This window comes from Mus caroli, unplaced genomic scaffold (genome assembly GCF_978045245.1).
Source record: "Mus caroli unplaced genomic scaffold, Mus_caroli_1 scaffold_16, whole genome shotgun sequence".
Classification (NCBI taxonomy): Eukaryota; Metazoa; Chordata; class Mammalia; order Rodentia; family Muridae; genus Mus; species Mus caroli.
Window position 1 is genome coordinate 27,922,548 of NW_028227271.1, and position 27,656 is coordinate 27,950,203.

Sequence of the window (27,656 nt, forward strand, 5' to 3'; positions counted from 1 at the left end):
TCTGTGATTGCTGAGCCATCTCTCCAGTCCCCTGACCTTTTTTTTTTTTTTTTTTTAGAATGCAGTAGGTGCGTAGGATGGGAACATTTCTGAAAATGGCATTATTCCCATGGACAGTACCAAGAAAATGTGTATTTGACCTTTGCTAAGTATGACACACCATTTGATATTGTTTTGTTCAAAGTGACTTTTTTGTTAGGAAAAAAAAAACTAACTGAAGAAACCCCAGAACAAAGCCATATTTGAGAACAGCCCCTGTGAGCTGGCTTTCGTACAGCCATGTCTCCTTTAGAGAAGTCTTACAGACATTCTTTAGATGTGCCCGCACTTGCCACATTCCTGGGCTGTGGGGTAAAGCTGGAATGAACTCCTAGAACCTGTGTAGCCTGGTGGCTTCCAGCAGGTGAGCTGTTCCCACAGGACTGAGCAGATGTTCTGATGAAAGACAGTAGAGCTAAAACCTTTGATCAGAACACAGGATCTGAGCTGAACACTTGAATGCTTGTATGATTTTTTTTTTTAAGGGGCACAAAGAGTTTCTAGCCGACTCTGGACTTTGTTGAATGCCTGTGTGTAAGAAATAGGAAAGTAACCTTTAAAAGAATGAAAGGACAGAGGGCTGTCAAGCCAGGAAGCAGCTAACTGAGCTCAAACAAAGGGCGGTATTATAAAGCCTTGGTAGGGGAGACAAGCTCTGGGGGAGGGTGGCGTCCCTGACCTGCCAACACTTGTAATTGTTACATCAGACAGATGGGAACTGCCCAGCCCTGCCAGGGTGGGGTACCTTTCTCCTTTCTCTGTTTCCAAGGGTGTTTTATCTGCTGTTTATTTTCCTGGTTCTGTAAAAGCCTCGGGTGACACATTAATATTTCAACGCCATTGCCAAAAACCCAAAACAAAACGACTAGCCCCAACCTGGGCACATGTGGTGCCTGAAGTCCTGGGGAGCCCCTGGCTGTCTCCCTCATGATCTGACTCCAGGGCTTCTGTATTCTCTGGGTGGTTATGGAAGGTGATATCCAGTGTTGCAGAAAGATGTACTGTGCCCTGGCAAGTGCCCATGGACCAGGGACACTGCTGGTGTGCCACCGAGCCCTCTGTCCCCCTCTGAGGCTTTCTATGTCCCATGTCCACTGTGGGTAGGAGGCAGCTTCCCATGTCTGAGCACCAGCCCAGCCCAGCCCTTGGAGGATTGAGCACAGGTGTCACTCCAACCCCGCTTGGCAGGCAAGTTCATGAGGGCTCTCCCTCCTCAGGCTCAGCATGGACGGCATGACCTTGATCTCTCGGTGCCTTGTGAGACCCTGGCTGGCCATCCCACAGCAATAGAAGCTTATCCACAGTCAGCTGCATTTGTAGGCTCCAGGCAGATGGCATAAAGAACAGCACACCTCGCCAGGCGTGGTGGTGCACGCCTTTAATCCCAGTACTTGGGAGGCAGAGGCAGGTGGATTTCTGAGTTCGAGGCCAGCCTGGTCTACAGAGTGAGTTCCAGGACAGCCAGGGATACACAGAGAAACCCTATCTCAAAAAACCAAAAAAAAAAAAAAAAAAAAAAAAAAAAAAAGAACAGTACACCTCGATAGGGATGGGTGTCCGGCTATCCACTCCAGAAGGTTCTGAGGTAGGAGAACCTCTCATCTCCAGCTCGACTCTGACTCTGTCTCCCTGTCTGACACTGCAGTGTGTCCTGAGGGCCACCATCTCCTGGGATCAAAAGGACCCAGCGTGACTGAGGGAACACCAAATTTAAGATGCGTCTTATTTAAGATAGAGGCTCATTGATGTGTCAGCCGATTGCTAGTTGTTTTGTTTTAAGACAGGGTCTACCTCACTGTATAGCTCTGGTGTCCTATAACTTACTATGTAGGCTAGGCTGACTTCAAACTCATAGAGATCTGCCTGCCTCTGCATCTGGAGTGTTGGGATGAAAGTTGTGTACGACGTTCAGCCAGTGGCTAGTCTCCGTGGACATCTCCTTCTTGTTCTCGTATTCACTCAGAATAAAAGCTTTATCATGTGGAAAAGCACCTGCAAGATGGGACTTGAACATTCCTCAGCCCAACCTCTTAAATCTATGCATTACAAAGTCAATTGCTCATCTGCAGGAGCTCTTGGAAGTCAACCATCATCTGTAAACTGACATATGGGGCGTGGGGGTGGGTGAATCTTTTATCTGTCTTTTTTTCTTCTTTCTCTCTGAGAAGGTCTTAGTACACACAAGCTAGCCTTGACCTCATCGTGTAGCCCAAGCTGGCCTTGAACTTGACCCTCCTACTTCAATTCTCCACATGCTAGGGTTACAGGCATTTGTCACCTATATAACCCTATATAACCCTTCGCTAACGGGGCCTCTAGGTACCCAAATGCTAGGACAGGGACATTTCTGTCTATGAGAAAGTAACAGATTGGGAAACACCAAGCACATTGCAGACACAGTGGATGGTTCCCACCCCCCGTCAGAGCCCTGCTTGCTGAATTCACCAGCCTTGATTCTCACACATTCCAGAGCCTGTTAGGAGGAAAGTCTGAATCCCCCAAATGACGAGAGTCAGTAAGATATCCAGGAGGGTGGTGCAGTATCAAGAGAGGGCATTTGCTATAGGACTGGTAATGGGGCCACCGTTTAAAGGACTATTAGTAACAGAAGGTCAGAGAAGAATAGATGGGAGTCATTAAGGACCTTAGGCTCGTCTTCCCTTTCCTGGGCTCCTCTTTCAGGTTTGGTCAGAAGATGTTAGGCCCTGGAGCCCTGGGGCCCTGGGCCACACTGGATGACCAGGCTGCTGGCTGGGCCCCTGTCTTCACCCTCACATCTCACCAGCTGAGGCCCTGCCTGGCCCTCCTTGAGGACAGGGGCTGCAAGAGACAGATCGGGAGATATGCTAAGAAGCACTTCAAATTTCTCCCCTGGCCTGACCTTTCTTCTGTCTTGGAGGCCAGCTCAGAGCTGCTCCAGCGAGGACCCCTGGGTTGAGGAGCCTCAGAGCTGCAGAATCTCAGAGTCTCAGAGCCGCGGAGCCGCAGAGCCACCTCTGAGATGCACTGTTGTGTTACTGACTTCTCCCTTAGTTGTTTCATGTGTGTATTTTAACAAAGCAGCCAGGCACTGTTATGAGACGCATCCAGCAGAGGGTAGCAAAGGCTCTTGTTCCAACAAAATCCAGGGCTCCTGGCTCATGAATGTTGCCAACAGAAGAAAGAGGGTATTGTGTTTGATCTGAGAGGAGCCACCTCAGCTCTGGAAGGACCAAAGGCCTGGGCAGCCTGACATCATCTCAAACAACCCGTGCCCTTGACACTTGAACACACAGCTGACCAGGGTCTCTGGAGAGACGTCGCTGTCTGGGGACAGCAAACAGCCAGTGCATCCTGGAACAGACTCTCCTCACACACAAGATTCCATATCTCCAAACACCGTGACCCCAGGCAGAAAAGCTTTAGGAAACTCATTGAATAGGAGTTCTTCTAACTGGTAATTTCTCTCTCTTTTTTAAAACAGGGTCTCACTATGGAGAGGAAATGGGCCTCGAACTCACCTACCTCTGCCTCTTGAGTGCTGAGATTAAAGGCTTGTGCCACCATGCCCCTCCCCCCACCACAGACACTCTCTCTTAAAATATTTTTAGATGGATTTGCATTTCGAGTGTGTGAGTATTTTGCCTGCATGTATGTCTTGTGTATCATGTGTGTTCTGGTATTTGTGGAAGCCAGGAGTCCCCTACAATTGGAGTTACAGATGGGGTGAGCCTCCATATGGATGCCAAGAATCAAGCCTAGGTCCTCTGGAAGAGTAAGCCAGTGCTCTTAACCCTGGAGCCGTCTTTCCCACCCTGAGTATTTATTATTAAAAATAGATCCCGGTTACTGTATATAATATATAAAGGAAAAGAATGTGCATTTTGTTTTATTCAAGTCTCTTTGGGCATGAGGAGGAAGATTGTGTGACCAACTGGTCAAAGAAGATGAACAATAGCCCTGGAAATATAATGGGTGCCTTATAGCCTCAGCCAGTGAACTTGCAGGCCTGATTTGCATGTCACCGCAAGATTGAGCAGGAAGTAGAAAACATTGGGAAGAGAAGGCAGCCTACGGTGTAGACGACACTCAAAGCAGGTTTGGTGCCATGATGTTCCGAGTTCCTCTCCCACATGACCCCTCAGGGTTGCAACCCCGCCTCTAAAGGATCTGACATTTCCCTGTGCCAGCAGGCTCTAACCCTGCTAATGCTGCGACCCTTTAGTGCACTTCCTAATGTTTTGGTGACCCCCCCACCCATAAGGCTATCTCACTGCTAATTTATAACGGTGATTTTGCTACTGTTATGACTCGTGATGCCAACACTTGCATCTGCTGATGGTCTTAGGCAACCTCTGTGGAAGGGTTGTTCACCACCAAAGAGGTCACGACCCACCATGGGTTGATAACCTGTGCCTTCTGACATCATCTTCGGAGAATATCTCAAAATGAGAGAATTCCTGTGTCTAAATCCAAAAGAAAAAAGAAAAAAAAAAAGGAAAGAAAGGAAGGAAGGGAGGAAGGAAGAAAGAGAAGCTTGAACATGAATTGTAAAACTCTAAGGGCGATGCCTACGAGCTCCCAGCCCCAGCCCCTGACCTGCTCAGCCCAGCACTCCTTTGTTGCCCTCTGGCTATGCAAAGCTATCGCAACAGTGTATCCATTGTTTTTGGAAGGAAACACGAGGCTTTTTCCATATGGTCTTAATAAAAATATTTTATTGATCTGTGGGACTATACAAATAAAATGTCTGTATGGAAATTCTACTAAGATGTGTAACTGGGAAGTGCATACATTCCCTAACGTTTCAGAGAAAGAGAGCTTGAAGGTCCTCAGTGGCTGGCGCCTGCTTTCAGAGGGTTAATAACTCTGAAGACACCCAAACAAACAAATAAACAAACAAACAAACAAACCTGTGAGAGGGGAGAGTACTTTTCACTTGGCAGAGATAGAGTGGTATTTAGCAACATTGGTACCACATGACGTAAGCAGAACCATCATCCACGCATGCCTCATTCATCCTACTTGGGGGTACACCTCACAGGACCAAGACCCTTGTGGTGGTTTGAATAGATATGACCCCCACAGAATTATGTGTTTGAATTCATGGCCCATAGGGAGTGGCACTATTAGGAGATATAGACTTCTTGGAGGGAGTGTGTCACAGTGGGGGTGGGCTTTGAGGTCTCCTATGCTCAAGCTCTGCCCAGTGTGGAATACAGTCTCCTTCTCTGCCTTTGGATCGAGATATAGAATTCTGGCTCCTCCAGCACCATGTCTGCCTGCACACTGCCATGCTTCCCACCATGATGATAATGGACTAAACCTCCGAAACTGTAAGCCAGCCCCAATGAAATGTTTTCCTTTATAAGGGTTGCCTTGGTCATGGTGTCTCTTCACAGCAATAAAGCCCTAATTGAGACAACCCTTTCCCTGGCATGAGGTGTAGGGTGGTCACTGGGACTGTGTACTGATGCCCCTGTGTCCCCAGTTACACAACAGAGGGAAGCACTGCCTTGTCCTCTTCTGGTCCACTAGGCTGTGTCACCAGTAAAAGCCAGTGAGGTAATGGTATTTAGTGCCAGAGAGTGCTAAGCTCTCTTACCCCACCATCAGTCAGGAAGAACCACACTGCTCTAGATGGTTGGCTAGGTCCTGGAGTAAAGATGACAGAACGGAGCCTCAGCCAACCCCTGCAGGCGACACGAGTGAGATGCTGGGGATGCTGTCAACTTGACACAATCTAGAAGATCCTCGGGGACCTCAGTGAGGGGATTGTCTCTATCTAGGTTAGCCTTTGAGCATGCTTGTGAAAGATTGTCTAGATTTGTAATTGGTGTTGGAAGACCCAGCCCACTGTGAGCAGCGCTATCCCTTAGGCAAGGGATCGTGAACTGATTTCTCTCTGCTTTGGACTATACATGTACTGTGACTCCCTGCTTCAGGCTCTCCACATCTTGACTGCTTCACAGTAAAGGGCTGCAACCTGGAACAGTGAACTAAAATAAACCTATTCTCCTTAGGTGTTTTGTTTGTTTGTTTAGTGTTTTTTAAATGTATGGATACACGGTAGCTGTTCTTAGACACACCAGAAGAGGGCATCAGACTCCATTCCAGATGGTGGTGAGCCACCATGTGGTTGGTGGGAACTGAATTCAGGACCTCTGGGAGAGCAGTCAGTGCCCTTAACCGCTTAACCATCTCTGCAGCCCCAGGGTGGGTTTTGTTGCTGTTGTTGCTTGTTGTTGTTTTTGTTTGTTTGTTTTTTAAAGAGTGTTTTATAACAGCAACTGAAATGAAACTATGATACCAGGGTGTTTGGCAAGTATGGCACCGCCAAGCCTGTCCCAATGTGATGGAGATTAGTGCCAGACGTGGGCCCTGATGCAACCAACCCCATGTGACTTTAACTTCAGGACTCACAGCCAGGCACCAACCTTCAGTGGTTGGAAGGAGGGGATCAGTGCTATGCAAAACACGTGGCAAGATAGCAAGGAAGCAGGCTGAGTATCTCATGACCTTGTGGCCCAGGAAGGAGGGCACAAAGAGAGTTTTTGCTTATGTACTGGGCACTCGCTGGGTGAGCTGCGCTCAACTGCAGCAAGGACAAGCAGTGCGGAGCCTCGGGTGACTGTAGTCTCATTGTTAAAAGCCCTGTACTGTGTTAAATATCTAGTTTGGGGGGTTAAGGAGATGCTCAGTGGGCAAAGCACTGGCTGCACAAGCCAAACAACTTTAGTTCGGACCCCCCAAAACCTATAGAAACAGCAGGAAGGTATATCAGCTCACCTGCCATCCTAGAGGCAGAGGTGGGGATCTCCAGAATAAGCCGGCTAGATAGACCAGTCATGTCGGAGAGTTATGGCGAGAGATATAAGTGTATAAACTATATATGGTAGAGAGTGAGGAAGACACCCACTATCTGCCCTTCACATGTGCACATGCACCCACATACATGGGAACGCATACACATGCACATTGCAAACATACAAATTAAAAAATAATAAAACGCGGAGTTTCCCCTTTTTGTTTTTTGGAACAAGATCTTACTATATAATTAACTAGCACACCGGCTAGTTTTTATGTCAACTTGACTTAATCTAGGGTCCTATGGGAAGAAGAAATCTTAATTGAGGAAAAAAAAATGCCTTCATAGAATTGGCTTGTAGGCAAGCCTGTAGGGCATCTTCTTGATTGATGATTGATGTGGGAGGGCCCAGCTTACTGTGGGTGGTGCTGCCAATTAGCTGCTGGTCCTGATGTTGCAAGAAAGCAAGCTGAGGGCTGGAGAGACAGCTCAGCCATTAAAGGCTCATAACCCAAGAGATAAGAAAGCAGGCTGAGCTAGCCATGAGGGGCAAGCCAGTAAGCAGCATTCCTCCATGGCCTCTGTGTTAGTTCCTGCCTCCAGATTCTTGGCCTGCTTAAGTTCCTGCCCTGATTTCCTTTGATGATGGATTGTGTTGTGGGTGTAAGTGAAATAAGCCTTTTCCCTTGTCCCTGTTCCACACCCTCTGTCTCTGTTTCCCTGACTGAAAATCACCATGCAAAAATCACCGTGCCTTGAGCCGTCTGCGACTGGAGGGCTGCAGCCTTTTCTTGGCAGATTTGGGGCCAAGCCTGGGCCTTGAACACCTCCAGGCACTAATACAATGATCCAAGCTATCGGCCGGGACACTGAAAGAGCCACCTCTGTCCCTAGTCAGGTCCTTAAGCCTTCATATAACTGCTACCCCTGTCCCACGCCTTGCTGGAGACATACCTGGGAGGAGATATTTCTCCTCATGTTGTCCATACAAGGGTAAGCTGCCGAACTCTATCGGTGCCTCTGGGAAAGGCTTGGGCTTGTTTAGCGAATCCCACTTGGCTCCATTTTAGGTTGATTTGGGGCCCTCAGTCTTAGGAAACCCCTGTTGTACCTTTTGAGAGAACTTGTAGTGCGGGCTTGGCAGGAAAAATACTGAACTATTCAGTATAAGGCACAGACAACTTACCCTGAGTGTGGTGGCAAACGCCTTTAATCCCAGCACTCAGGAGGCAGAGGCAGAGGCTCTGTGAGTTTAAGGTCAGCCGGGTCTACAGATTCAGTTTCATGATAGCCAGGGTTGTTACACAGAGAAACCCAAACAAACAAACAAACAAACAAACAAGCATTAAGGGAACAGAGTCTCCCAACCTGTGTTGCACCTTTAAACACGACATGCTCACAGTAGTTGTCCCAGAATAAGAAAGACAGTAATAGGAAAGCTATTGGATGAGGTAACAGAGAGAAAGCCCTCACGTTTGTTAACATACACTAGTCCACATGTCCAAGAGGCTCAGCTCCAAGTAGGATCAATTCAAAGACTGTTGCAACAAAGACAGCCACCAGCAAATGCGTCTTATCACACCAATGAAGACCTAGAGAAATTTAAAGGCAACTGGGCAGAAGTAACTCCTTCATCAATGAGGTTAGCAACTGGTTTCCTATCAGACAGCAAAGCGGACAGAGAGAACATCAGGTAACGCTCTTAAAATACGGAAAGGAAAAAAAAATGAACAGGCAGTCAAGAATTCCATATCTAGCAAAAATTAACTTTCAAAAGATGAAGAAAAAATTTGGATATGTTTACATAATGAAAACGAAGAGTTTCAGGCTGTGCCTGGTGGCGCACGCCTTTAATCCCAGCACTGAGGAGGCAGAGGCAGCCGGATCTCTGTGAGGCCAGCCTGATCTATGAGAGAGTTCCAGGCAGCCAAGGCTGGTACACAGAAAGCCTATCTGTAAAAGGAAAAAAAAATAGTTTCTTGTTAATACTCATGCTAGCTGGCTTTTATGTCGACTTGACACAGAATCCTCGGGGAGGAGAGAGCCTCTATTGAGAAAATGCCTCCATATGATCGAGCTGTAGGCAAGCCAGTGGGAGGAGCATTTTCTTAATTAGAGATTCACGTGGGAGGATCTAGCTCATCAGGGATGAGGCCAACCTGGGCTGGTGGTCCTGGGTTCTATAAGAAAGCAGGCTGAGCAAGCCAGGGGAAGCAAGCCAGTAAGCAGGACTCTTTACCTATAAGAAAAAAAGGGAGGCAGAGGCAGGCAAATCTTTGAGTTCGAGGCCAGCCTGGTCTACAAAGGGAGTTCCAGGACGGCCAGGGCTATACAGAGAAACCCTGTCTCGAAAAAAAAAAAAAAAGAAAGAAAGAAAGAAAGAAATGTTAGAAATGTTAAAAGGAATCTTTCAGATCGAAGTAGAAGAATATTAGAAAATAATTTAAATCCACATCAAGGAACCGATAGCTGTCTTTTATGTTGATGTATATACTTCGAATTAAAGTGCACAGTGACTGTCGGACAGTAGGCCCGAGAGTTCACTGATGGTTAAGGGCATTGGCTGCTCTACTAGAGCCCCTGAGTTTAGTTTTCAGCACCCACATCTGACGTTTTAACAACCACCTGTAGTTCCAAGGGATCCAACGTCTGCCTTGCCCTCTTCTGGCCTCCACAGGCATCTGTACACATGTGGCACACACATACATGAAAATAAACAAAAAAAAGACACTAAAAAAAGTGTGAGTTTTTTTTTTCTTTTTGCTTATAATCCCCCTTTCCCTTCTTGATTTAAGAAAGCAGATTGCATGTGTGGCACAAATCTTTGATCCCAGCACTTGGGAGGCAGAGGTAAGCAGATCTTTGTGAGTTCCATTTCCAGTCCAGCCTGGTCTATTGAGTGAGTTCCAGGCCATGTCAGAGGGACAGAGTGAGATGCTATCAAAAAAAAAAAAAAAGTTCATTCTTTTTTGTTTGTCTTTGCTATTTAAAAATGTTAATTATAGCCAAATGGTGACAGCACATGCCTTTGATCCCAGCACTTGGGAGGCAAAGGCAGGCAGATTTCTGAGTTCGAGGCCAGCCTTGTCTACTGAGTGGGTACCAGGACAGCCAGGGACACATAGAAATACTACTACTATTACTATTACTTATTATTATTGTGGGGAGGCTCACATGAGCCACCCCATATGTGTGGAAGCCAGAGGACAGCTTTGTGGAGTTGGTTCTCTTTCGCTTTTTTTTTTTTTTCCTGAGACAGGGTTTCTCTGTATAGCCCTAGCTGTCCTGGAACTCACTTTGTAGACCAGGCTGGCTACGAACTCAGAAATCCGCCTGCCTCTGCCTCCCAAGTGCTGGGATTAAAGGTGTGCACCACCACCGCCCGGCTAGTGGAGTTGGTTCTCCATTCTGCCTTTATGTGGATTCTGGGGATTAGACTCAGGTCCCCAAGCTTTTATAGTGATGCCTTTAACCTGCTGAGCCATCTCCTTGACTCTGATGTTAACTCAAGAATAAGCTCTCATGTACCCCAGGCTAGACTCAGACTGGTCTGTAGCCCAAGACGATCTTAATTTCTGTCTGTTCTGCCCTGGTGCTGCTGGAACTGCAGGAAGGAGCCACAGTGTTTGGCAGCTTGATTCTATCTGCAGTATCATAGCTTTGCATAATCATGCTGTTCCACTTAGCCGAGGTCAAAGTGTCTACTGCATTTTTGATTTAAGAGGCAATTGCATCAACAGTAATTATAAAACTATGTCGATGCTAATACAATGCACATAAGATTTGGACAGTAACAGCACTAGAAGAGGTGGCTGAGCTGCATATGAGTGGAATTTTTGTGTTTTATTAAGTACAGTTAGTTCAAATAATAATCCGAAGTAATTTGTTATCAATTAAGATGCTAATTGTGAAGGTTTTTGGCAATTAGAAAGAAGATAATGATTTAAAAAGAGGGCTGGATGTAGCTTGATCTTAGAGCACTTACCTAGACTATGCAAGGCCCTGGGATCCATCTTCCTGTAACACACACACACACACAACAGCACACACTCAGACATCTCACAGATACATACACACACTCACACACACACACAAACACACTCATATACTCATACACACGCAACACCACACACAGAGATACCTCCCCCCCACACATATACACACATTTTACACACATTCATATATATATATATATATATATATATATATATATATATATATACCACACAAACACACACATATTCACCATACACCATATACAAATACACACCACACACAAACATGCACACACACCACAGACCACACACCACACACATACACATACACATGCAAGCTAAACATGGTGGCACATATTGGGAGTTCCCGCACTTGGAGACAGAGGCAGGAAGATCCAGAGTTATTCTTGGCTGTATAAGGAATTTGAGGCCAGCTTGGGTTACACGGCCAAGACCCTGTCTCACAAAAATCAACCATTCAACCAAACATCCAACCAAGCAAACAAACAAGAAACCAGACTTAAAAGGCCCTTATGATGCCATTAATATTGAATGCTCAGAGAAGGCACTGCGGCTCTGGTGGCTGAGGTAGGAGGCTCATTCGAGGCCAGCCAGGGCAGCTCAGTAAGACCCATTTCAAAAAACAAAGGTATAGAGTTTCTTTTTGGGTAATGAAAGTGTTTTGAAATTAGATAGTGGTGATGGTTGCACAACCTTGTGATTGTACAAGAAAACAAAACAAAACACGAAGCTGTACACTTTAAAGGGGTGAACTGCATGCTATCTTGGAGAGCAGGGGAGGGAAAGAAAGAGAAGGAGGGAGAGGCCCTCAGGCGAGAGTGGGCTGGTTGGATGCTGGAACCAGGAGAAGGGAGCCAATATAAACGTCATTGGCATAAACTTGGAAGAGACAACTGCACCTCATTCCCAGGCATGAATGTGTTGAGTGACAGAAGCCTGTTGTATCCCAGCCCTAAATCAAGACCAAGCCAGGGTGGGCAGCACCCATGGCTAAGTCTCTGCAGGCTTTCTCCGGTGGATTAGGGAGGCACCTGGTTAATCCTTCCAAGAACCAAAATGGCTCAAGGAAAGGAGACCAAAGGTCCCCCAAATGACTGAAGTATTTTGGATTAAGTCAAGAAAAAGAACCCCGATTGCACACAGCCAAGACCAAATCTGTAAATGCTGAGAAAAAGCTGAGGCCTGGCTGCTGGCATGGTGTGCTCTATTGAACAGATGGAGAAAAAGCTAAGGGTTTTGTTATGTCCTTGACGTTTTTCTAGTGGAAAATTGACACACAGACAGAAGCAAGGACCAGAGAGGCTAGAGCGATGGCTCAGCAGTTAAGAGCCCTGGCTTCTAGAGGTCCTGAGTTCAGTTCCCAGGACTCACATGATGGCTCCCAACCATCTGGAACTCCAGTTCCAGGGGATCCAACACTTTCTTTTGGCCTCCTGGGCACTGCATGCATGTGGTGCACAGACACGCGCAGGCAAAACACTCGCACGACTACAATAAAAATAACTAAGATTTTAAAAAATGAAGACAGCCATCTCCCTGGCCAGCAGCTTCATGCTTCTTGTTTCATGTGCTTCTATTCTATTGTCCGTTGAAAATATTAAGTGGAAAATTCCAGGAAAAAAAATCACAGATTTTAAATTGGACAGTATTCCGAATGACAGGTTGAAATATCATACCGTCATTATCTGTCCTGTCTAGGTCATAAATTATCCACAGATATCCTTATCTACTGTGAGAATTGGTGGTGATGCAAAGACGTGAAATTGAGGCCGTCTGTTTGATAAGCCTGTAAAACCGGGCATCAGCCTAGAATGACAGCTTGGTAGGCGGAGACAGAGAGCCATCTTTATAAACCCTGAGCACATGACTCTTCCTCTCTCTTTTATAGAGTCAGTCTGGCATGCCATCGAGGGCATATCGTTCCCAAAACTCATATATGGATTTTTCTCTATGTGTTTTAATCGTATGTGCACGGGTATTCTATCTGCATATATGTCTGTATACCACTCATGTACCTGGTACCCACAGAGGCCAGAAGAGGATGTTGTATCTGTTGGGACTGGGGTTACAGGCAGTTATAAACCAGCATGTGGGTGCTGGGAATCAAACCCAGGTCCTTTGCAAGAATACCCAGTGCTCTTTGCCTCTAATTTATCCCCCTAGGCCCCTTCATTTTTTTTTTTAGATTTATATTATTTTTAATTATATATGTGTGTGCATGTGCACACATGTGTGCTTAGGGGTATGTTCACAGGGCAGCAGGCACCTGCAGAGGCCAGAGGTGTCAGTTCTCCAGAATCTTGAGATACAAATGGTTGTGAGTTGCCTCATGTGGAAGAACAAGGGTTCCCTGCTAGAGAAGTTACGTGTGGATGCTTGTGGATGGCGTGTGGGTGCATGTGGGTGTGTGAGGATGTGTGTGGGTGCATGTGGGTGTGTGAGGATGTGTGTGGGTGCATGTGGGTGTGTGAGGATGTGTGTGGGTGCATGTGGGCACATGTGGGTGTGTGAGGATGTGTGTGGGTGCATGTGGGTGTGTGAGGATGTGTGTGGGTGCATGTGGGCACATGTGGGTGTGTGAGGATGTGTGTGGGTGCATGTGGGCACATGTGGGTGTGTGAGGATGTGTGTGGGTGCATGTGGGCACATGTGGGTGTGTGAGGATGTGTGTGGGTGCATGTGGGCACATGTGGGAGTGTGAGGACGTATGTGGGTGCATGTGGGCACATGTGGGTGTGTGAGGATGTGTGTGGGTGCATGTGGGCACATGTGGGTGTGTGAGGATGTGTGTGGATGCATGTGGGCACATGTGGGTATGTGAGGATGTGTGTGGATGCGTGTGGAAGTTGACTTTGTAGTGTCTTCTTCAATCACTGTTTACCGTATTTTTTGAAACAGGCTTCATCTCTCTCTTCTTCTCTCTCCCTCCCTCACACCACAAAAACCTTGTAGCGTTTCCTTTTTCAGTAATCTGAGCCTGGAGTCTTTACAGAGGGAAATGTTTTATTGATTATTTTAAACCCTCTAGCTCTTTTTAAAATTTTGGCTTTTTTTTTTCATGTCTCTAGGAATGTGTCCATCGCATCCTGATGTTTGAGTGTCTTATCTAAGAAAGTTTTCTTTTATCCACACTTGCTCCCCAATTTTATTATTCGTAGTTTTAAGTTACACCTTTTCTCTCCAATTTATTTTTATTTTATTGTGTGTATTGGTTTTTGGTCTGTGTGGGTGTCTGTGTGAGATACTCCCCTGGAACTGGAGTTATAGACAGTTGTGAGCTACCATGTAAGCACTGGGAGTTGAACCCAAATCCTCTGGAAGAGCAGCCAGTGCTCTTCTTTGCTGAGCCATCTCTCCAGTCCCTCACATTTCTATCATTCTTCCTGTGAGCAATTTTCTTGATTAATCTCTAGAGAACAAGCCTTGTTTAATTATTTGCTTTGGTTTGGGGGCCATATCTCTGGTTTTCTCTTACTGATTCCTGCCTCGTGTTTCTTTCGTTTGCTCCAGGCCTCTTTTGGCAGTCTCGAGTTCTTATCTCTTTTGCTTTTAATTTCTCTCGTTTCCTGATAACATGTTTCTAAAATGCCACATTAGTTCAAAAGACATTACCTGCACTTCATACACACACACACACACACAAATGTGATGTTTTCACTATTTGGTCCTCAGTATTTAAAATGTTGCTTTAATGAGATTCTGTCTCAAAAATAAATTTGCTTTATAATCTCTAGGATAATGCAAGAGTTATTTAGTGAGACGATGGCTAGTTTTTTTTTTTTTTTTCCTTTGAGACAGGATCTCACTGTGTAGCCCTGGCTGTCCTGGAACTCACTGTATAGACAAGGCTGGCTTAGAACTCACAGATATCTATCTGCCTGCCTCTGCCACCTGAGTGCTGGAATTAAAGGTATGTGCTGTCATGTCCTGATGATGTCAAGTGGGGGCTAGGCTGGGCTGATGCTACAAAGAGACCCCTGAGTGTAGGAGCTTAAATAGAAGAAAATCTGTTCCTCTGTCACAAAGCCTCCAAAAGAGGTGTGCAGGGAGGTGGGGCTGCCTGGTCTCTTTCCGTTCTTCCCTCCCTCTCTCCCTCCCTCCCCCACCTCCTCCTAATTGCTCTTCTCCTGCCCTAGGTGAAGCATTGGCCACGGCTGGGCCAGTGTCTTAACTAATGGGCTGATGGAGAGAAGGAGTCTGAGGATAGTGGGTGGCAAGCCACTCTGACTCACACCTAGTTGTATGCCTACAGCTTACCATGGGAAGTATGTGCCCACACACCCAGCCTGGCATTCCTGCTAATGAGGAAACACGGGGTATGTGAATGCACTTTCGGTCATTGCTCTATGGGTTTCTTTGTTAGAGATTATTAATATTAATGTAACTTGGTTGTTGCTTTTCTGTCCGAGGTCAGTCAGTGGTATTGATGTGTGTGTGTGTGTGTGTGTGTGTTTGTACGTGGTTTTGGACAGAGTCTCACTATGCAGGTCTGGCCTGCCTGGAACTGGCTATGTAGAACAGGGTGGCTTCAAACTCACAGAAGTCTGCCTGAGTACTGGGTTTCAATGTGTGCCCCATCACCCCTAGCTGGGGTTGACCTGTTGTGACTGGCATGTCCTTGTGGCCTTTGACAAATACACCAAGTCTGTGTGCTGTACCTGGGGTGTGTCTCTTTGGCCTGTCGGCATCTGGGAAGCCACAGCCCAGGCGATCCATGTGGCCCTGCTTTAACATCATGAGCTCTGTACTATTTGCTTTCCCTTGGAGACCAGAAAGGAGAGGGCGGGGCTGTGAGCCCTGTTCTGTTATCAGGAGTATGAAACCTCTCCTTCCCTTTAAGACCCTTGTTTGAAATTCTGCATCAACTCCATAACAGATTCTCTGAAGAAAATGAAGTTCGTCGGGAGGACGGTACCTGCACACCCAGGAGGAGCACCATGAGGGATGGTGGAGCACAGGAAGAGACTGAGCAGGGAGAAGTTTTAAAGCCAGGAAAGAGATGTTTGTGCACTGCTTTGAAACAAAGCTCCTTAGTCCACTGCAGCACTCCATGGCTGCTCAACAGTGACACAGCCTGTTGCCGGGAGCTGTCTCCAGGGAGCCTCCTGGCTGGAATTTCTTGTGTTTTCAGTCTGTGTAACAGTTCTCAGCAGAGCACATCAGGACCCAGAGAGTCTACGATAGCCTTCCTTGTCGGCAGCCAAAATTATAATTATAAGCCTCCCTTCTTAGTCTCCTTGATTCATTCATTCTCTGTTTCTGTCTCTGCCTCTGCTGTCTCTGTCTGTCTGTCTTATGTGTATGGGGGTACATGCATGTGTGGGGGTGCATGTGTACTAGTGAAGGCCAGAGGTCAACTCCAGGTGTCCTTGAACCACTGTATTCTTTCTCTCTCTGGCTGCCCAGCAAGCCTTTCTTCCCTCCTAGGGTCCTTCTGTCCCTGCCTCCCAGAGCTGGTGTTATAGGCGCGTACTACACCACACCCAAACTTTCTCTGTGTGTGCTAGGGTTCAAAACTCATGCTTACACTGTACGTAGTTTGTTGACGGAGCCACCTCTCCAACCCTATTGTTTTTCTTTGTTTGCGTTTACCTTTATTTGGGGGAGGGAGAGATTCTCAGTGTGTAGCTATAACACCTATAACTCCTTATGTAATGCAGGCTGGTCCAGAAACTCACAAAGGTCCATCTGCTTCTCCTTCTTGAATGCTGTGATTAAATACATGCACCACCGTGCCAAGCAAACCCTATTATTTTTAACTTTGATTCCAACAGTTCTCCAATCTAGTTGATCAGAAGTAACTAAGGGGGCTGGAGAGATGGCTAAGCAGTTAAGAATATTCTTGTTGCTCTCCCAGAGAGCCTGGGTTCAGTTCCCAGCACCCACATGGGAGCTTACAATTACATGTAACTCCAGTTTAAGGGGGTATGAGTCTGTCATTTTAACAGTGTTCTTGGGGCTGGAGATGTGGCTCAGTTGGCGGAGGGTTTGCTGACTATGCACAGGTCCTGGGTTTGATCCCCAGCGCTGTATGAAGCAGGCATGGTAGGAGATGCTACAGGGAAAAAGCTCCTGCCATACACGCCTGAGTCCCTCAGCTCCAACACAAAGCAGGCACAGGAGCATCTATCTGTACTCCCAGTGGTCCCCTAGCAAGACGGGAAGCAGGGACAGCGGGAAGTTTGGTGCCAGCTAACTTTGTGTATGCCACGTCAAAACAGCAAAGAAAAGAACCCTATCTCAGGTAAGGTAGAAGGCTAGGTTGTCTTCCATGTGTGATGTTTCATGTACATTACCCCCCCTTACACACACACACACACACACACACACACACACACACACACACACACCAGTACTCGGGAAATATAGGAAGGGACATAAAAATTAAGGTCATCCTTGAAGCCAGCCTGGGCTGCAAGGGATGTTTGCCTTCTCCTCAACAAAAGGCAACAGACTGATGGATCTTCTTAAAAGTCATTTTCTGGGCGAGAGAGATGGCTCAGCAGTTAAGAGCACTGCTTCTCTTCCAGAGGACCTAGGTTCGACTCCAGAACCCACATGGAAATGCACAACTGTCTGTAACTGCAGTTCCAGGGGATCCCACACCCTCACACAAACACACATGCAGGCAAAATACCAATGCACATGAGATAAAAATAAATAATTTTCTAAAGTTTCTTTCTGCTGGGCAGTGGTGGTGCACACCTTTAATACCAGCACTCAGCAAACAGAGGCAGGTAGATTTCTGATTTTAAGGCCAGCCTGGTCTATAGAGCGAGTTCCAGGATAGCCAGACTACATAGAGAAACCCTGTCTTGACTCCCATCCCCCAGAGTCATTTCCTTGGGCGAATTTAATCCACTTCCCCGTGTCTTCCCTGGGACTCTACAGCCTTTCTGTGCAATTTTACTTCCTTCCCACTTAGCTTTGCTGTGGATTTATCATGTTATTTCTTGCTAGTTTAGCAACATTTAACCTTCTGTTTGTAGCTTGGCTGCCCCTAAGGCTCATGCTCCTGATTGTTTTTCCATCTTCACTGTTCACCTGTGCCAACATCCCTGAAGAGGAAGATGGTCACCAAACCCAAGGCGACTCTAATGCTAGTCTGTGTGAACACTTGCTTCTGCTGTTCAATTTCTTTCCCTCCATTCTGGGGGACCCCCCCGGATCTCTCATGTCTGCCTTTTTCGCCTCTGACACCCCGACAATGCTCTCACCCTGGGAAGACTTGGAGTCTGAGGGTGTTGTCTTTACCCTGACCTCTCATTGAATGCTGTCTGAATGGCTGTGTACAAACGGCTAAGGCTGGAGGCCTTTCCTGTCAGTGCCTCAGAACAACACTCTATTGTCTCTCACACTCTGCACCACTGCTGTGAAACCCTCCATGGAGCCCGCCCCTGCTTTCTTCCTTGGCCATCAGGACCCATACAATTTCTCTCTTGTCTTCAGTGTTCCCAGCTTCACTATGGGCTCAGGGCACAGCTCCATCTTCCCTGACCCTCCCGAGCCTCTTGTCCTGTGATCTCCCCTCCCACTAGTTCTAGGAAGCAGGCCTGGTTCCAGTCTCCTCTACAGCCTCTGGGGCGATGTGTCCTTATCTCTGCAACTTCTTGCCTGGATGTTGATTGGTTTCTTAATCTGTTCTTTTTTAAAACATAGTTATTTGTTTTTAATTTTGTGCTATTGTTGCTGAGAGGAATGTGTGTGGGAGAGAGAGATACATATGCATGTGTGTGATATGTGTGCATGCATATGCATGTGCACGTATATGTGTGTATGTGTGCATACATGTATGTGTGCATGTGTGTGTATGTGTGCATGTGTGTATGTATGCATGTATGTGTGTGTGCATGTATATGTGTGTATATTGTGTGTTTGTGTGTAGGTGTGCATGTATGCATGTGTGCATATATGAGTGTGTATGTTCATGTGTGTATGTGTGCATGTATATGTGTGTATGTGCATTGTGCATGTGTGTGCATGAATATATGTGTGTGTGTTGTGTGTGTATATGTGTGTTTGTGTGTTTGTGTGTGTGCATGTAGGTACGCAAGTCCTACAGCACAAACTGGCTCCAGGAATGGAACTCATGCTGTCGGGCTTGCTTTTCCCCACTGAGCTATCCTGCTGGCTCTGGCTTTTCTTCCTGCTGTCTCCTCTACCCAGCCTGACCCCCAGGCTCACTAGGTCCCTGCCACCCTTGTGCCCTGCCTCTCTACACCTTATGCACCACTTCCGCTTGTAGTATACCCCGTGAAGCTCTCCATTCTCTCTAAGCATGCTTACTACTTATTACTGCCTATGTTGGTGCCTTGGCTTTCAGTCTGTGTCACCCACAGTTGCAAGTCCCTTTCTATCTGTGGTGCCTCTCCGCCCTGTGTCTGGCAGAGCAGGGAACACTTCTAGCCATGCCTAAGGGCGTCTGGGTCAAAGAGGTGAGCATAAATTACCAGGGCTACTTAGACCCTCTTGCAGATATGAAGGGGTGCCTTGGAATTTAGACAGTAGGGGCTGAGGGTGGGGAGAAGCTCAGGGGGACACCCAGCCCCTACCTGTTGTCACAGGTGGGCACCCACATGAGTGTTTCTATGGTCATGATCTTCCTCAAAGTCACCACAGACTGTGGCAGCAACCATGCCCCAAGGGGAGATGAAGTGCAGCCTTCAGGCCAGGTGAGGGGGCAGGGAGCACGGAGCAGCTTCCAGCGCTGCTCATCTCCTTAACCACTCACCTTGCCCATTCTGCTGCCCTGGATCTCATTAGGTGGTCACTGCAGCCACAGGCCCTCTGGCTGGTGGAGTCACTTGGTAGTTACATTGGCGTGTGGTCATGTGGCACAGGTGTGTGGTGGAGGACGGAATACTCAGGATAAGTGCCCTGAGAGCTACTTGATGCCAGACCTGTGCAAACTGGATGTCATGGGAACAAAGTAGGGGGAGGAGCAAGCTCAATGCCAGGCAACGGAACTCCCTATAGGCTCAGGTGCACAGCCACTTTAGCTGAGGGATCTCAGGGGGAGGCTCCACCCACAAGGCTCTCTGAGTCTGCCTGAATGACAGAAACTTATATGACAGTAGTGACCACCAGGAGAAGGGAAGGGGGATGTCAGGGGCACCAGGACCCATGGATCCCTGTGGTCAGCAGTCACAGCAACCAAAACAGATGAGCATTCCTGGGAACCCTGGTTGGATTTCCCAAGGAGCTGAGGACTCGCTAGAGTTGGGTCACATCAAACTGCATCAGATACAGTCCAGGAGCTGTGTTAAAGGGCTGACCTCTGAGGAGGATGTGCCATGTGCACCTTCCAATGTTTTCTTTGTTCATCTTGCCAGGTTCTCTGGAGAGTCCCAGCCAAACTTGGGTGACACCTGCTTCTCAACTGAGCTCATGGTGTAGCCACCTGTCTACATGGCTACATGGTTACAGCTGGCGCAGGAGAACCTGGAGATGCCTCCAACACGCAAAGCTAGGAGGTCTCACACACACAGCAGAAACACGTTCTCACACCCGCTGACCACATGTAGATGGAGGTCAGGCATGGCTGGCCCTGGTGAGGCTGAGGGAAATCTGTCCCAGCCTCTTCAGCTTTTGCCTGTGCTGTGGTCCTGGGCAGCTCATAGCTTTGAATACATCACCCACTTGTCACTGTCACATGATGTCTGTGACCTCTGTGTCACCACCTGAACCCAGCAGTGTTGTAAGGACCCCAATCATGTTGGATTAGGGACATAAGGTCACATTCTGAGATGCCTGGGGACTAAGGACTGCATACATATTTGGGGGGCAGTTTTTAAATCCAATCCATTTATTATCAACGGGTGACAAGTGGAGTTTGGTCCCTCCTTTAGTGGCCCCAGGGTGTTATGAGTCAAAATGGGCTATGGCTCTGGTCTCCGGATGGGTTTATGTCCATGCCATATTGTTGAAATGAGCTGTTTTAGCTGGGTAAGCTGTGACAAACTTCTTTACCAATCCAGTGTCGCAGACAAGCAGTGGTTGTGGAGAGTGGCCAGAGACAGTCAGGGGTCTAACCCGGAGAGCATTGTAAGGAAGCCCAGACTATGATGGTACCCGGGTCCCTGCAGGTGAGCTAGACCCTGTACTGCAGGTGAACCAGGGCACTGCAGTGGGCAAGGGCTCTGCAGGTGAGCCAGGATACTTCAGAGGAACTCAGTGACATCACTGAACATTCATTACTCAGCTACCTTGTCTTCAGCAAACCTGAGTGTTGGGTCCAAAGGACCGAGACACATGCATCCTTTGTGGGGCTTGTTAAAGTGAACACTTGTGTGTGTTTCCTCCTTGCCATGGTGTGGATGTTGATTCCAGGTACCTGGGGAATGTGGTTTTCCTTAGGAGAAGTGTCTTTGCAACCTGTAATTTGTGGGGAGCAGATGAAGCCCTGCGTGATCCATGAACCCCGCATCTGAGACCCCTACTGAGATGAGCCAACTCCTTGTTCGTGCCACTTACAATCAGTAAGCTGGGTTTGCTGGCACATCTCCATCAGAACCTCACAGCCCACCTGCTCCCAGCTTTATCTGTCTGTCTGTCTGTCCGTCCATCCATCTGTCCTCTCTTCACTCCTCATAGCCCTGGTCAGGTCAGTGCCAAAGTGGTGCAGGTTGCAGCAGTAATTAGAGGCCACGCAGAGAACTGTGACTGACTAAAGGTCACCGGTGGGAGAAAACTGAAAAACGTGGACCAGACACTGGGGCTGGGCGCCCGCATCCAAGGATCCACTAGGAGCCAGAAAAGGACAAAGAAGTATTCCCCTCCCCCCTCAGACACCTGAAGGAAATATAGCCAAGGACACCTTGATTTTTGAGCTTCCGGCTTCCAGAGCCATGAAAGAATGTATTTTTGTTATTTTAGACGCCAAGGTTATGGCTTTTTATCGTCCACACTAAAGGAACGTACACTTCCTTCCCCGCGGATGTAGCACGACATGACAGTTTTACCCTCTTTTCCTTTGCGGTCCTAGGACCTGATCAGCCCTCTTCAGCAGTTTCTAGAACCTTTTCTCTCTCTGCCAGCTGCCTAGAGTTTGGCTCTATAGAGGGACCATGACTTTTAATGAGTCCTGGCGGTGTCCATGTGGGTTGTTTCTGGTCTGCCTTTACCAGGTAGGCTGCCTTGACTAAGCCATAGGTAAGCCATTTGCTAGCAATGCAGGGGTCTGGGGCTCCCTGGGGCCAGTTCCATCTGAATGCTGACCTCTGAACTCACTCTGAATTTTCATCAGCCCTGCCAAGTTAACTCCTGTGGGGTTTTCCTACGTCTCACAGTTGGAGGGAGGTTTGTCTGCCTCCTGCCTGGTGTGTAGACATGACAAGCAATCTTTTGACTGATAGGGTTGAAACTAAACTCAAACACAGACAGGGGAAGCTCATAAGTAACCCCTCCCCCCAACACACACACACATACACACTTCATCTAAAGGTTGGGAATAAACCTTGTATGGAGCCTTCAGACATGCATGGGGAGTGTCCTCAGAGGTATCACTGCTCAGGAAGAGCCCTTGGGCTGAGGCCCCTGGGCAGAGTCCAGGAGGACAGCTCTCATGGCACTCTAGTGCCCTGCAAAAAAAGGGTGGCCTCCTATTATCTTCCAGATAGGAGTCTAGCACACCCTTCTCCCGCGCCTTGGCCTTGGTAGACATGAACTAGACAGCTGCAAAGCCAGCCTCTCACGCCACCTGTCATAAACTGTTGGGTTTATAAAGTTGGGTGGGGACAAGCAACAGAATGCCAGTGTATAGAGAAACAGGCAGCACAGGCCACAGGCGCCAGCAGGTCCCAGGGAGCCTGCCCATTTACATGAGTGGTGGCTACCTTGTATACTTGCTTTGGCAGTCCTTTCTGGGCCCCTGCCTTAAGACACAGGGATTAGACTCACCACCAGGTGACAGAGATGGCAATTCACCCAGCTGGAAGGATGCCCCACCACCACCACCATTGTCCCAAAAGAGGCCACCAGGCACATTCTTCCAACCAGCAGGATTTGACTCTGACTGGATAGCCACTGTGGACAGTGGCCTGTGCTCAGGAAAATGGTTGGAGAACACAGAGGAAGGAACTAGGGATTGGGAGAACAAGAGGCTTGAAATAGTGACTCCTTCAGTAGGTACAGGTGTGAAGAAGGTCCCTATACTGAGGGGGTTCGTTCCAAGGAGCTGGGGACATCACTCCATAACAAGCTGTCGTCCAGGGGTTGCTTATGAGGTCATGAAACTGGCAGCTGTAGTGCCAAGGATCTAGGCCCTGCTGGATCTGGCACAGAGACCTGTCACGAAATCTGGCTGAACCCTAAGTGTCCTGGCAGGAACTGGAAATCAGCCTGCTACAGCAGCCTGCCAGGACCAAGCAGCCACCCTCTCAAATCCTGTCAGGCAGAGCTCTGCAGGAAGTCCTTTGTTTCTGATGCTCCAGGCCCAAGAGCTGCCTGTTCTCTGTAGTGACTTTGTGAAGCCTGGGGAACCCATGGTGATTTCTCAGCCCTCACCCCATGACCTGTATCTGAGGCAGAGTTGGGGATGGGGTAGATCTATAGGAGCCTACAGCCTGGTCTCTACTAACTAGCTTCCTGCTGCTGGGCTATAAATCCCAGTCCAGAATTCCAAGCTACTGGACTCACGCTGGTAGAATCAGGCAGCTAGACCTGAAGCTTGGCCTTGCTTGTTCAGGTACTTGAATCTTACCCCTCATACAACTCGAGTCTCCACAGATTCACCCGCAAAATGGAGCAGTTCCTCTGGTGGGGAAGAGGGGCAGGCTCCTACCTGACTTGGGCTCTGGTTCTCACAGTGCATTTATTTTATGGGAACAGAGGAAAAAAAAAAAAGCAAGAGAATCCTTGGCCTTGTGGCAGCTCAGACGTCCCCATTGCTTGTTTGTCTGGGAAGGACACAGGAGTGGCAGAGGATGTGCGTTCCCTGCTCCCTGGGCATTTTCTGCCTGGAGTAAACTGACAGCCACAGCTTGTATAATCAAGCTCACCACTGGATTTGTCTTTCTTGTGATTTTTTTCTCAGCTCTAGCCAAGGGCTTGGAGATGTACTGTTCACTCCCTTGCTGGATCTGTCTAGTCCTGTCCATCGCAGCTCCAGCCTTCTTCTCCAGAGCTCTAGTGATGTTCTGAGGTCCAAGGGGAACCTTGGTGTCCCGGTACACACTGGAGCCTTGTCATCCCAGGAGAGATTCTTCTTGCCTTTGAACTTAGTGGCTTCTTTGGGAGAAAGCTCACCAGGTGTGTGGTCCTGATGTGAGAGGTCCTGATGTGTGGGTGGTGCAGCATCTCCATGTCTAGTGGACAAAGCTAGAGAGGCTAAAGCCAGAGCTCAACAGACAAGGAGCTGGAGCTTTGATGGGTCCCTGTCCAGAGCTTGATCATGGTGGTTTGCTTGTCTCTTCGCTTGCTTGTTTGTTTGTTTGTTTGTTTGTTTGTTTTGAGACAGTGTCTGAGTTAGTCTGTCACTTCCTATGTCACACAGGCTGACTTCAACCTTGTTATCCTCCTGCCTCAGCCTCTGAACCATTGGAGTTACAGGCATGCATCCCCTGTGATCAGCTTAAGATTTCTTTCCGTTCTTTTGCTGTGCTAAGGACTGAATCTAGGACCCTGAAAATGGTGACAGCTTGACAAGTGTCCTACCTGTGAGCTTCAGCCCCAGACCTTAAGAAAGAAAGAAAGAAAGAAAGAAAGAAAGAAAGAAAGAAAGAGAAAGAGAAAGAACCTTTTTGTTTTTTATTAGGCTCTCCATAAATTGTCCAGGTTGCCCTTGAACTTGCAGTCCACCTGCTTCTGCCTCTTGAGTAGTTGGGATTACAGGTCTGTGTTGATATGCCCAGCATGTCCTGTCTTGGTAGAGCCTCTGGAGTGGGCAGATATGTTTTAGCCAAAGTGCTCTTCAACTGGGGTAAAGGCGCCTCCCCAAAAGCAAATAGCTGTTGAGCATCTGGAGCCGCCCGCATGAAGGGACTGGGAAGATCTAGACCTGAGATGGACTCTTAGTGAGAACTCTCAGGAAGTGAAACCAGAAAGTAGGGCGGGGCAAGGGCAGGGAGGGGCGGGAAGGGCAACAAGGGCAACTTGAAGCACCTGTTGGTTGAATCAGCTCCAGTCCAGGGCTGGGCAGGGCAAGTAAACCTCCCTCTCATTAGCTCTTCACCAACTGCCCCAGGGGACTTTCTTTTATTTTTTAATTAATTAATTAATTTAACATTTTTAATTACTACTTTTATTATTTTATGTGCGTCAGCGTTTTTTTGCCTGCTTGTATGTCTGTGTACCATGTGCCTGCCTGGTGCCCACAGAGGCCAGAAGATGCAACAGATCTCTTGGAACTGGAGTTATGAGCCCTGTGGGTGCTGAGAATCGAACCTAGGGCCTCTGAAAGAGCAGCCAGTGCTTTTAACCTCTGAGCCATCTCTCCAGTCCCAATCAATTTGTTTTGAAACAGGGTCTCACTACATAGCCCTGTCTGGGCTGGAACTCCCTACAGAGAGCAGGCTGCCCTCAGACTCATCTCTATGATCCACCTGCCTCTGCTTCCCAGAGTGCTCAGGCTAAAGGCACGTGCCACCACATCTTTTTTTTTTTCCTTCTTAAATTTTAAACTGATTTATGTGTGTAGAGAGTTTGTACATGTGTGTGGCTGATGTATGGGCACACACATGTGAGGGTCAGAGATTGATGTCAGGTAATCTTTTTGGATCTCTATCCATGTTAGTTTTTGAGACAAGGCTTCTTATTAAACCTGAAACTCCTCAATTCAGCTAGAATGGCTGGCCATCGAGAGACCAGGGGATCCTCCTGCCTCTGCCCCCACCAGTGCCAGGATCGAATCCAAGGCCTTGTACTTGTTAGGAAAACATTCTGCTATTAAGCTGTATCCCCCTAGGGACTTAAACTCTCTCTCTCTCTCTCTCTCTCTCTCTCTCTCTCTCTCTCTCTCTCACACACACACACACACACACACACTCACAGAGACACATTTGTTTATCTCTATCGACCTGCCAAGCAAACCTCCAGGGCCTGAGGGCATTAGTGGGGACAGGTGAACCAGGAGACATGTGTACAAAAACCAGGCCCCCCGGGCTGCAGTGGTTGTCCTGGTGCTATTTGCAGTTCATGCAGCACCCTCAGACCTACCTACTGCCCACATTGGTTCACCTCACTGATTCTTCAGAACGGTGAGATTTCTAGAATAATAAAATTGACTTGTAAGTTGGGGTGGTTGGATGGGGGTGGAAGTGGGTCAGCGGAGACGTGTTACAGCCACAGAGCTACTGATGGTCCAGGAGTTGCTACCACACTCACCCTCTGTGTCCCAACTCCCCTCATTGTTGAAAGCTTGTGTGCTGACCCCGGAGCCCTGCTTGGAGCCTTGCAAGCTGACCAGTGGGACAATAGACCATGACAGGAAACTTGGTAAGGTTGAGCGGGTTCAGAGTCTCTGGAATCCAGGCACCCACCTGAGACGGTAGGTGGATCCCTGCTTCCTACCAGTCTCCTGGGCTGGAATGTGTGTCACACTTTCCACATAGGAAATGTGTCCTGTGGTCATGTAGATCAGAACAGAGTTCTCCATGCTAATGAGGTATCCAGATGAACCCTGAGGGTTTAGCCAATAAACATCCCTTCCTGGACATTCCTTCCCGCAATAGATATTTAAACTCTGATCTACCCTGAGAAGGTGGTATGCACCCATTTTCCACAATGAACGATCAATAAACAGTTTGGAACCAAGAACTGTCTCTTTCATCAAGAACCACCATGGGGAGCATGGAGAAGACCTTCACCTACAGAGCCCTGCTGCCTAAGCCTCTCACAGAAGGCCCCTCCTCTGCGCTCCCAGACAACCTCTGCTAAGCTAAGGACTTTTGCTGATGAGCTAAGCCAGAGTTCCCCTCCCCCAGGCCCCTGCCTCACCGTAGGCCTGTGGACCCCCAACTCCATTCCTAACTCACCACAACCCAGCCACGCCTGGATGTCCAGTTGGGAGCTCCTAGCCCTAGGTTCCTCATCACAGGCCTTAGGACCCCAACCCTTTCTGATTCCATGAAGTTTCCAGCCACAACCGGATGCCCAGGAGCTTGGAAACCCTATCTTCGGCCTCCGCATTGTATGCTTCACTCGAGCCAGCACTCGCCAGCAGTGGAGGTAAATGCAGTCAAGCTCTCTGTGTTTTGTCTGCCCAGGACCCCAGCAGTGAGGCAAAATGCAGACCCATGTTGACTTCTACCTGCAGAGCAGCTGTCTGGGGTGGAAATAGTACCACACCAATTCCAAGGATAGCCTGACTTGGACTAAGCCAATGGGATGTCACCTGCCTGGTCATCATGATTGGCTCACAGCTATGCAGGCAGGTTGTCTTAAGGCTACCATAACAAAGGATCAGTAGGTGGGGGTTCAAAGCAAACAGAAATGCACTTTTCCCTCAGTTCTGGGGCTAAGTAGTGTATGATCCCCCCCGATCTTCAGGTCACACTCTTTCCACTCCATTTCCAATTCGGAGGCTGCAGCCCTCCAGTCTCCACCTCCTCTCTGGGTCATTTCTCACCAGCGTGTCTCCCCTTCACACACTGTTCTCTCACAAGGCCATGTTCATACTGGACGGCAGCCCATTCTAATGACCTCAACTTGACAAGTGCAAAAAAAAAAAAAAAAATCTCAAACAAGGTCTCACTCTCTGGATTGGATCTGAGAGGTTGAACATAGCTTTCAGGACAGAGTTCAACAAAAGGTGCCTCCAGTCAAAGCCACCAGAAACAGCGAGATTTTTTCTAGAACTTCTGGATAAATGATTGATG

The 27,656-nt window shown here is 48.0% G+C and overlaps 1 long non-coding RNA gene across 1 annotated transcript; it reads left to right on the top strand.

Annotated features, from left to right (window-relative positions):
• The first annotated feature begins 14,673 nt into the window (after positions 1 to 14,673).
• Positions 14,674 to 16,905, top strand: LOC147000746 (uncharacterized). The gene is made up of 3 exons (XR_015045562.1): positions 14,674 to 14,752; positions 15,095 to 15,158; positions 15,719 to 16,905. It is a non-coding gene; the product is annotated as an uncharacterized LOC147000746 (long non-coding RNA).
• The last annotated feature ends 10,751 nt before the right edge of the window (positions 16,906 to 27,656 follow it).